This window comes from Acomys minous (genome assembly GCF_964271855.1).
Source record: "Acomys minous genome assembly, chromosome: 18".
Classification (NCBI taxonomy): domain Eukaryota; kingdom Metazoa; phylum Chordata; class Mammalia; order Rodentia; family Muridae; genus Acomys; species Acomys minous.
The window spans coordinates 27,431,571-27,442,105 of record NC_140501.1 but is presented as its reverse complement, the minus strand read 5'-3'; the positions used below and the strand labels follow the sequence as shown (position 1 = coordinate 27,442,105).

General features: G+C 34.7%; 1 pseudogene across 1 annotated transcript; it reads left to right on the top strand.

Annotated features, from left to right (window-relative positions):
* The first annotated feature begins 6,019 nt into the window (after positions 1–6,019).
* LOC311589193 (large ribosomal subunit protein eL38-like) lies at positions 6,020–6,352 on the top strand (annotated as a pseudogene). Its single transcript has one exon. The product of its transcript is annotated as a large ribosomal subunit protein eL38-like (transcript).
* Positions 6,353–10,535: the final 4,183 nt, after the last annotated feature.

The following is a 10,535-nucleotide window of genomic DNA, read 5'->3' as shown; positions in this document are numbered from 1 at the left end:
TTATTTAAAACCACGTGTGTACAGAGGTTATTAAAATTGATACAGGATTTAATGGATAAAAATATGCTTTTTGGTGCAAATATGGTTGGTGTGTTTGTTAATTGTCACAGTATTCAAGGTTAAATATTGCTGGTTATATTTTTGTATTTATGACAGAAAAAACAATGAAAGGGATGAAAGCCTTTCCTTTACTGATCATATATTTTTGAAAGAGGAACCATGATCAACCTCTGATGAAAACAATATTATTGTATTATACACTTACCTTAAACCAAAACAATAAGCCTATGAAAGCTATGTTGAAAACTACATTCCAAATTCTTTACATAGCTCTCCTGTTTAGTCATCTCTATTTTAACCATAAACTGTGTGTACAAATAAAATTTTTTAAAAAGTGAAAATTAATTACTTTGATTTACCTGCTTCAATGTCTCAAAGACTTTTAAGTATACTTTCCTTTTAATCTAAAAGTGATGAATCATAGTGTGTACCACAGTTCATGCTTAAGTAATTACTTGAAATGGCACACTCATAAAATTATATCTTTATAAATTTTTTTTACTCCAAATTCTTCTGTATCTCTTCCACTAATAAAACAGTTTCTGCACCTCATTGGCAATGCGGCATGCGCTAGTCAGCTTTACAAGTGATATAATTTATAGAGGATGGAAAAGCAATTAATAGTAGATGAGTAATCAGGACAAAGTTAATTTTGTGGTAGGGCAGTAAAACTGATTAGCAAAGATGCAATTCTGACACTTTTAAATAAAAAATAATAATAAAAGTTTCATGAAATGTGACTCTGTATTGGCATGTCCACCTGCTGCCTCCTGATTATTCAGGGTTTTCACTACTGCCTTCGACACAATAATTTAACACTGGCAACTGACTCTTTTGTAATGACACCATCCTTTGAGCAATACACTAATAGATCATGGGCTTATGATGTTCATTAATGATGAATCACACTAATACATCATTTTCTGTGTCACACAGGTGTTTTATCAGATTAATTTCATCGGAGCAATGACCTGTGATGATGATGCATGGCTTAAGGATAATGCTATTCAAAAAGAAATGAAATTTAGAATTAAACCTGTTTTCAGGAGATTTGGAGCTCGATTGGAAAACTTTATAGAAACAACAAGTATGAATGGGACACATATAAAATATCAGGCATATGTTCTATTATTAATAGATAAGAGACCATAGCATCTCATATTTATACTTAAATCATGTTTTAAATCCCACACATAATAATCTTAAAATAACAACTCTTGCATTATTATAATGTATAAATGCATTTTATATTTAGGACAAAAAGTGGTAAACTTAAAATATAAATGTTTAAATTAAAATCATCTGGCTTTGCTACATTCCCTACTTATGCGAGGTTGCTATAGTCAATAATCAGTTTCTGGATATTATTTCTTAAATTAGCAATTGAACAAATCATATGTCTCATTCTTTATATATGATAAAAGTGATTGCCATAATTTATTTGTATCTATATAAATGAAATTTTGCAATTTTACACACACACATAAATATATATACATATATACAGAATAACTTTCAAAACTGATATTTTATCTCAGTAAATGTGAATAAAAATTTTAAATATTATCAATCTAGAATTTTAATTAGGTAAAGTAATGAAAATGTTAAGTGTAGCTTACTATTTGAATTATAATGTTGAATCTTAATTAATATTACATTAAATTACATGTATATGATTATTATCTACATAATATTAAAGACATCATTAAGGGCATATTTAATCATGTATTGTGGAATTATATTCTATGAAATTTGTCTTCCTTTTCTTTAAATTGTTACCATTTACTTGCCTTATCAAATAAACTTGTCCTTCACTATCTTAATCATATTCAAATTTACACTATACTTATCCTGAGGAAAAAACATTGGATTGAGCTGAGTAATGACACATTGCCACAAACCAAAATTAATAATAATCTTACTTGGAGTTGCTTTGCTATGTGTAATGTATGTTCTGGGATTGAACAAAAGCTTCATGACACAAAACTATTGAGGGAGATTAGTATCTCTTAGGCTGCAACTGTAATGAGAATCAAAAGCAATAAGTATATTGCTGATACAACAGTGTCTACATGAGGCATGGCTCTAGAGGAATGTGGAAGAATATATTCCCAAGCATATTTACTTTTTGAATGGTTACTGAAATATATAGAACTTCACAGCTGTTTAGAGATGTATAGACTCCTTAATATAAGCCACTTTCTCAACATTTTTCTCAGTGATTCAGAAAGACATGATTAGGAAATTAAGTAAGAATAGACCTGGTGGCACTCAGAGGAAGAACAGCAGGCTACCAAGAAGAGACTTGATACCCTATGAGCATATACAGGGGGAGGAGGTTCCCCCTCAGGCACAGTCATAGGGGAGGGGAGTAAGGGGAAAATGGGACGGAGGGAGGAATGGGAGGATATAAGGGATGGGATAACCATTGAGATGGAACAAGAATAAATTAATAATAAAAAATAGTAGTGTGATAAACATACCAATAGGGTAAGCAGGACTAATTATGGTGAATGTTTTCCTTCATTAATAATGTGTGGGAAGAAAACAAGTGCTCAAAATTCTCATCATGTAGAATTCTATATCCTAATAGGTACAATGAGCCTATAAACAGAGTCATTATTGTGATAGTGATGTGGCCAAGCATGAGTTAACAACAAGAAGAAATTCCCACCAAAGTAATTTTAAATATTTTAGAATATTCTGTGCTCCAGTAACTAAGAATCACAGTTTCTTGGTATGTTCTGAGCATTTTGACTCAAGAAGCACACACTAGTGTTGCCGTACCTATGAGTGGTTATTTCTGACTTGTGCAAACTTCCTGTTCTTGATAACGTGTTTGTTGGAAAAACTCCTTGCAGGAACTAACAGCTAAGGGAGTGTAGGCCTTGGGAAAGGGCAGAACAAACTCCGAATACAAGGACAGATCTGTTTCAGGTTGACAATAAGTCAAAAATGTAGTTATTGTAAATGTAGAATAAAACGTGTTAGAGGAGGATCTGTGTCTTTCTGTGCACGATCACATACTTTCTCATCATGAAAAGAGTATGAAGGACCCAGGAGGTTGTAACAGCTTGCACTCAAGAAGGCTAGAAAGGAAGAGGGAGATCAGTGATGGCCCCCATTAATTCATTTGGGGGCTTAACCTTAAAATATCTGTCACCTCCTAAAATAAATTACTTTTTTTTTTCAACATGGTAAGCATACCTAAGTGCTACAAATAAGATGTTGCCAGCAGCAGCCATATTGACATCTATATATTTCCTCTGGAATTTATGCCTTACAAAATACTCTCTGTCCACATATCCGTAATGTGTGTTCACATAATCCCTCTAGCTTCAAGTTTCTTGCCAAACGGTTCTGCAGCTTCTATAACTAACAGTCAGGAAATCATTTTGAAACTAAGTATATATGACCATGAACCTGTTGGTATTGATTCAGAAGGTGAAATAGCATGATAAAGAATGACCCAGGGCTCCATCTTACAACTACCAAACATAGATTTGTTATATGTTGTTTATTAAACACCTATGAAACAATAATCTAAGAAAGATTATGACAATTTCTTGTCAAATTATAAAAAAATGTATATTATGTGTAACAAATGCATAGTTGATTCTACACACTTTATACACCAAAGTTTTTCAATATGTCAAGTCTTTTGCTTTCAATGGTGAAATAAGTCCTCTTCTGAAAAGAGTAAGCAATTACAGACATGATGACCTCTTTCACACATAGGCTTCTTTATTTGGTTAGTATAATCTGTGTTGGACGTAGAGACAGATTTAAGTATGCCTGGAATGTTGGAGGGTGCAACTGAAATTTCTTGTAGTTCATTTTTTAATTGTGGATGGAGCACACCAACAATTGTAACAATTCTAGAAAGGTAGCAAGAAAGGAAAATAGTATTTATAATATTTGATAAGAAGACACGGTTAACTATACCACGTAAATACCCCAGACTATAAATATATAGGCCAAGAGTCAAAATCAATCTGGTATAATTGGTAGAAAAAATAAAAACAAAAAAAATAATAAACATCAATCATATCTTGGTGATACTCATTGTGCAAGAAATAATTGCGTTCCTTGTTTGTTTTCTATTCATTTTCTTCAATCAATAAGAGTGTAAAAACCTCTATGACTATCTTACACAAAATTATATTATAAATACAATTACAATTATTTCACATTTCTACAAAAATATACAGGATATTAGTAGCAATGAATGTCTCCAAGGAGGTTCAGTTGGCTGGACAGAACTAAAATCAATGAACACTTTAATTTATGTGTTCTAAGCAACTATTTGTGAATTTTCAGGTACTTTATTGGAAAGAAATGTCTATCAAAGAATGCTATTCATAAACATGTTTTGAAAATTACTTTGATTAAATGACAAAATATCATATGCTATTATATTATCATTTGCATACAGTACGAATGTCATTTTGCACAACAACGAGGATTATGCATAAGCACTAGAAAATATCTCATGTAAACATGGAAAATAATTGTCTTGTCAATCCAGCCAGTAATACTAAACTGGGCATTATGCTCACAATCTACATCATTAAGCCTTGATGAGGAATACATTAACTTAGTGTTCACAAGTAACTGCTTCTTTCTATAATATAACTTCTTAGTTTTAAACACCTAAAAATTTGAACTGAAATAAATCCCAGATGAACTGTATAGGGAAACATTTATATCATCATCTGGTTAGTACCTATGTTCTATTGTTAAAATACAATACATTCATACTTAATTTTTATTTCAGACTGACTTTCATATCTTTATTTAAGTATGTTTGTTTAATTATTATATTTTATCTTGAGACATGTTATAAAACTGCAGCCCATACTGGCACTGAACTCACTATGCCCTCATATTTGAGTAATGCTTCTACTTCAGTTTTTTGATTCTGCTAGAATTATAGGTATGAACCAGCAAGCCTTAATTTCATGAATTTTAATTTTGATATTTATTAAAACAATTAAAAGAACTAATGGACACAATCATGATATATCAAGAAAATTACACAATGAACTAACATCAACTATAAAATGTACTCTTTGTTATTCAGGTACTGTGCTTAAGAAAATGGAAAACAGAAATAAATTTTCTACTCCTTTGTCAGCATCTAATGCTTTAATTGGCTAAAATAACATGCTCCTATATTTTGGTTTTATATTATGTCACAAAGCAAAGAAATTACCCATATTTTCGCTTTTTTGGTGTCTGTGACTTATACTTTGAGCTGCTGCACATATTTTCATAACATTTATATGGCCTGAAAGAATTATACAGCAGGGAATAATTGCTAACTGTCAGATCACGCTGTATTTCTAATCATATTCCATCAGTGACACGTGTTTTACATTGTTAAGACATCCTGTCTGAAAAACAAAACTCAAAAATGGAATGGAAAAAGCCCATTCTTTTGGATACTGTGAATTATTCATGAACACAGCACCTTGTCTGCACTTAGAATGTAATCAAAGTATAAATGATGCATGCTTGTGTCGCTTCCAAATGCCGCACTGGGTGTTTCTAAGTTATGCGTAAGACTCACTATCACATAAAATGCAAAGAACGTTCACAACTGTGTCAAATAGTCTTTCTATCTTATTAATTTAAATACTTTTGGTTTCCAATTCATCTGTCAAAATATTTAATAAGAATTCTTTCCTATAACTCAAATAAATCTCATCACACTATTTAGTGTAATAGACTGTTCCATATTATCTCTTTTAATAGCCTTTAAAGATAAGTTCAAAATACTCCAAAAATATTACTTAGTTTGATTTAGAGAAATCATGTTATATATCCTTTAGTTTCTGTGTTGGGAAAACATTAATTTTGGTATATTCTTTTTATTTTGGGAATTCTCATGAGGTGTCTTGGAACTTATCTTTAAATCAGTGGTCATTCAAAATAAAAATTTTCCTACTCTGCTCTTTCCGTTCTTTTCGGTTCTTGCCGCTGTGAGTGTTTTGGGTGCGGTCCCCAGCGCCGAGCGCCCGTAGCCATGCCTTGGAAAATTGAGGAAATCAAGGACTTTCTGCTCACAGCCCGGCGGAAGGATGCCAAATCTGTCAAGATCAAGAAGAACAAACAATAATGTGAAGTTCAAGGTTCGCTGCAGCAGGTACCTCTACACCCTGGTCATCACTGACAAGGAGAAGGAGGAGAAGATGAAGCAGTCCCTGCCCCCTGGTTTGGCAGTGAAGGAGCTGAAGTGACCCAGTCCTCTGCATTGACTATTAAAAACCCTGGAAAGTTAAAAAAAAAATTTTTTTTCCTACTCTATTACATAACAAGCCTTCCCTTCCCCCCCCCCGCCCCCCCCCCCCCCCCCCCCCGCCTCCAGAGAGTAAAACAGAAGTATCCAATATTTTAGTCTCATTAATGAATGTCTATTTTCTATTTGGGGGAATTTATTTTATAAGTGGTTGGTAGGATATGCTACATATGTAGGCCTATTACATAGAAAAACTAAAAGTATATTTTGTGAATACAAGAAAAAAGACACTTTCTCATGTGATAATTAATTGATGATGAGAGAGAGATTTGAAACAAGAAATTCAGAAACATCCTAACACAGTTAATAGTATTAACCAAAAATTTAAATCAGCATACACTGAACAATACATCAAGTTCTTAAGCAATATATATTATTTTTAACCACACCTGCAATTTTTATGGACGCTTCTTTACACTTATAAGGGTTTATATCATGTAGGAAAATATCTTTGATCATGCTGCAGACAAATTAGAAATATATTATTAATGGTTTAAACAAAAAAAATTGAATTTTTCGAAAGCGTTATATATTTGCTGTGTGTATGTGTGTGTGTCTCTGTGTCTGTGTGTGTTCTGTCTAGTTTTATAGTTGCCCTGGCATGTAGACATCAGAAAACAACTTACAGGAGTTACTTTTCTTTTGATGGGAAATGACCTTAGGTCTTCATTCATGGTAGTACATGCACTAACCTGACTAGCCATCTCAACATCCTTGAATTAGCACATTTTAAATGTACATATGCTAACATAAAATGTATAATGTATAGTTACTTGTCATGAAATTAGCTATTTTTACTCATTTATTTCATTTGGATACAATTTGTCACATTAGATCTCTCCCATCTGTCTTATTATTTCCAAGGTGCCCCCTCCCTTTTTTTTAAAGGTACTAGAGCTTTATTATAAAAGGAGTTGGCTGGATATCCAAGATGATGACACCTAATGCACACCATGTTTAATTAGCAGGACAGCAGAGACTACTCAGCAACCTAACTGACAAATCAGCATCTGATTTGAGAACCACAAGACACCACTGGTGACCTACAGTTGAGAGGGGCCAAAATTGTGTGGAGCAAGGTTGTGTCCAGCATCTGGCCACCTACCAAAAACCACAGAGAAGTCCAGGATGCCCCTAGAAACTTGAACAAAGCCTCCAAAGTCTGGAGCCACATACATGGCTGGTGGGCAGCTTTTGAAGTCCGAGAATGCAGAACAAGCTGGGCACTGCAAAAACACCAATGTCTGCGGGTTCTAGCACCAGGCAGATAACAAAGTAGGAAACAAAAGCTCATCTCCCCTCAGGTCATCCATTAAACCCACAAAAAGCACCTAGGAGTCCAAGCAGCTAACTCGACACACCTGGCAGGCGGGGAGCTCTTGAACTTCCTGGGATGACAGTGAGCCTAGGCCTGCCAAAACATCAGTGTCTGTGGATTCTACGACCAAGCAGACACAACAGTCAGAATCACAAGTGGATCTGAGCTCAGGTCTCTCAGAAAAGCCACAGAAATTTCCTCGGGTGTCTAAGCAGCCATCAGGCACATGTGCAGGTGCCATATGCCTGGGTGGCGGGCAACTCTAGGACTCCTTGGGGCTTAGAAGGAGCCAGGGGCCAGCCAAAATAGTAGTGTCCATGAGTTCTAACACCAAGCAGACAACACAGTCAGGAACACCACTGGATCTGACCTCAGGTCACCAACCAAAAGTCCCTGGGTCCAGGAGGCACTGGGCACACACTCCAGCCAGAGACATCATAATGGGAAGAGGTCAGTGTAAGAACACAAGCAACAATGCCCAGGTGCATTTGATGCCACCAGAAACCAGCAGCCCCACCACCACTACAAACTCTGGAGATACTATCACAGCTGAGGCACAAGAAAAGGATTTCAAATCTGAGGTTAGGAAAATGATAGAGGCCTTAAAGGAGGAAAAATAAATCCCTCAAAATAGATCAGGGATACACAAAGAAAGAGAAAAAATAATTGAACAAATTGCTTAAAGGAACTACAATCAAACAGGAAAAAGAAAAGAGTTAATCCTGGAAATGGAAAACCTACAGGAGAGGACAGGATCTCCAACACAAGCATTGAATAGATGGAAGAAAGAATATCAGGCCTAGAAGACATGACTGAAAAATGGATACAGCCGTGAAAGATAATGCTAAATCTAAAAGGCTCCTGGCACAGAATAGCCAAGAAATCTGGGATACTGTGAAAAGGACCAAACCTAAGAATCACAGGCATAGAAGACTCCCAACTTCAAGGCCCAGGAAATAAATTCAAGAAAATCATGGAAGAAAACACCCCTAACCTAAAGAAAGAAATGACCATAAATATACAAGAAGCCTACGGAACTCCGAATAGATTAGGCCACAAGAGAAAATCCTCCCACCAGATAATAAAACACTACACATACATAACAAAGAATGAATATTAAAAGATGCAAGAGAAAAAGGCCAAGTCACACATATTAGGCAAACCTATCAGACTTACACCTAACTTCTCAATGGAGACCATGAAAGCCAGAAACCAGAAAGCCATCCTGGATGCATGTCATGCAGACATTAAGAGACCACAAATGCCAACCCAGACAACTACATCCAGCAAAACTTTCAATCACCATAGATGGAGAAAACAAGATATTTCAAGACAAAACCAAGTTGAAACAGTACCTATCTAAAATCCAGCTCTACAGAAAATACTAGAAGGATATTTCCAACCCCAAAGGGTAACTTTACACATGGAAAAAAAAGGAAATAAATAACCCCATATCCACAAAAACAAAAGAAAGTAAGCTTTAATATACACACAAACACTCAGCCACTACCAACATCAAAATAATAGGAACCAATAACTACAGGTCATTAATATCTCTCAACATCAATGGCCTCAACTTCCCAGTGAAGAGACACAGGCTAACAGAATGGATACAAAAACAGGATCCATCATTCTGCTGCATATAAGAAATATACCTCAGCAATTAAAGATAAACATTACCTTAGAGTAAAGGGCTAGAAAAATGTGTTTCAAGCAAACGGAAGCAAGAAATAAGCTTTAGTAAGCATTTTAGTATCTAATAAAATAGACTTCCAACAAAAACTAACCAAAAGGGAAGGGGAAGGACATATCATACACATGATAGAAAAAATACACCAAGATGATGTTTCAATTCTGAACATATATGTACCAAATATAGGAGCAACCACATTCGTAAAAGAAACATTTTTAAAGCTTAAGTCACACATCGAACCCCACACGGTAATAGTGGGAGACTTCAACACCTCACTCTTAGCAACAGATAGATCATTTTAGTAAAAACTAAATGGAGAAACAACAGAAGTAATAGACATCATGAATCAAACGGACCTTACTGATATATACAGAAATATTCACCCAAACATGAAAGAATTCAGCCACTTCTCAGCATCTCACAGAACCTTCTCCAAGACTGACCATATACATGGTCACAAAGCAAACCTCAACAGATACAAAAGATAAAAATAATCCCTCGCATCTAATCAAACCACCATGGATTAAAGCTGGAACGCAACAACAGAAGCAACAGAAAGCCTACAAACTCATGGAAACTGAACCACTCCATACACAATGATCAATGGGTAAGGGTCTAAATGAAATAAGAAATTAAAAACTTTGTTGAATTCAATGAATCTGAAGGTACAACATATTCAAACATATGGGACATAATGAAATCAGTGCTAAGAGGAAAAATTTCAAAGCACTAAGTGCTTTTATAAAAAAAAAATTAGAGAGATCTTATACTAGCAACTTAACAACACACCTGAATGCTCTAGGGGGGAAAAAAAAAAAGAAGCAGGCTCACTAAAGAGTAGTAGACAGATAGAGATCATCAAACTCTGGTTGGAAATTAAAAAATTAGAAACAAAAAGAAAAATTCAAAGAATCAAAAAAAAAAATCAAGAGCTGGTTCTTTGAGAAAATCAACTAGATAGACAAACCCTTGGCCAAACTAAAAGGCAAAGGGAGAGTAATCAAATCAAGAAAATCCGCAATGAAAAGGGAGACATAACAACACATAGTAAGGAAATTCAAAGCATCATTAGGTTTTATTTAAAAGCCTATATGCCACAAGATATGAAAATCTAAATGAAGTGGACAATTTTCTTGATAGCTACTTCCTTCGTGTTCCAACCA